Source organism: Mandrillus leucophaeus, unplaced genomic scaffold (assembly GCF_000951045.1).
Source record: "Mandrillus leucophaeus isolate KB7577 unplaced genomic scaffold, Mleu.le_1.0 Scaffold40, whole genome shotgun sequence".
NCBI classification, from domain to species: Eukaryota; Metazoa; Chordata; class Mammalia; order Primates; family Cercopithecidae; genus Mandrillus; species Mandrillus leucophaeus.
In genome coordinates, this window is record NW_012104254.1 from 5,626,666 (window position 1) to 5,627,663 (window position 998).

Consider the following 998-nt stretch of genomic DNA (forward strand, 5'->3'; position numbering starts at 1 on the left):
ATTGCTATAATGTATTCTACAGTAATCCAGGTAAGAAATGTGGCTTTGACCAAGAAGGTGGCAGTGGGGTAAGGTGTAGCGAAAAGTGCCAGAATTTTGGATATATATGTATTAGTTCTTACATATATAATAGCTCTTATCACTATTTTTTGTATATATATACATACACACACACACATACATAAACATAATCTTCAGTTAGAGCTAGTAAGAGTTGCTGAGAGACCAAAAGTGGATGTGAGAGTAAAAGAAGAGTCAACAACACTGTCTCCAGCATTTCTGGAGACCTTTTGTCTTCACTTTACTTATTCCCAATTAATAATTAGAATAATCCATGAGGAAGGCTGGCAGACTGTGGTCACAGTGGGTGATGGGGATGTGGACAGGGTCCTTGCAGGAAGTCTTGAGGTATCCCTGGCTTCTGGGATATGTCAGGAGAAGGGAGCACTGGCTTTTCCATCATCAAGCCAAAGATGCCCCTCTTTGGGAATATGTTTAGTCCCAAGAAGATGCCTCCTTGGAATTCTGCTTCTCTCTCCAACCTGATTCTTTGGATCGGTCAACCCAGGAGATGGAGCTGGGCCTGGACTATGGAATTCCCACTATGAACCTGGAAAAGGTTCATAAAACAAAAACGAACACAAAGCCTGAAGTTTGAAAATGACCAGTGGATAGCAGAGACAGGGATTAGTGGAGGTGTGGACCGGAGGGAGGCCCAGTGCCTTCACAGGCAGAACCAGCAACTGGAGGAAGAGAACAGTCTCTTGCAGCTGAAAGTGGACATCCTGCTAGACATGTTTTCAGAGACCACTGCTAAATCCCTTTTAATGGAGAAGGAATTGGATGAATGGAAGAGTGTCTGCCAGAGGAGAAAAGGAAGACCCTAAAGACATTCATTAGGAGAACAGGGAGAAAGCCACCGAACAGGGGAGTAGGATGTGGCTAAGCAGATTTTTAAAATTTGTTTTGTTTTAGTTTTTTTTTTTTTTTTTTTTTTT

General features: G+C 42.2%; 1 pseudogene; it reads left to right on the top strand.

The window, feature by feature from the left end:
• The first annotated feature begins 440 nt into the window (after positions 1–440).
• Positions 441–887, top strand: LOC105548108 (annotated as a pseudogene).
• Positions 888–998: the final 111 nt, after the last annotated feature.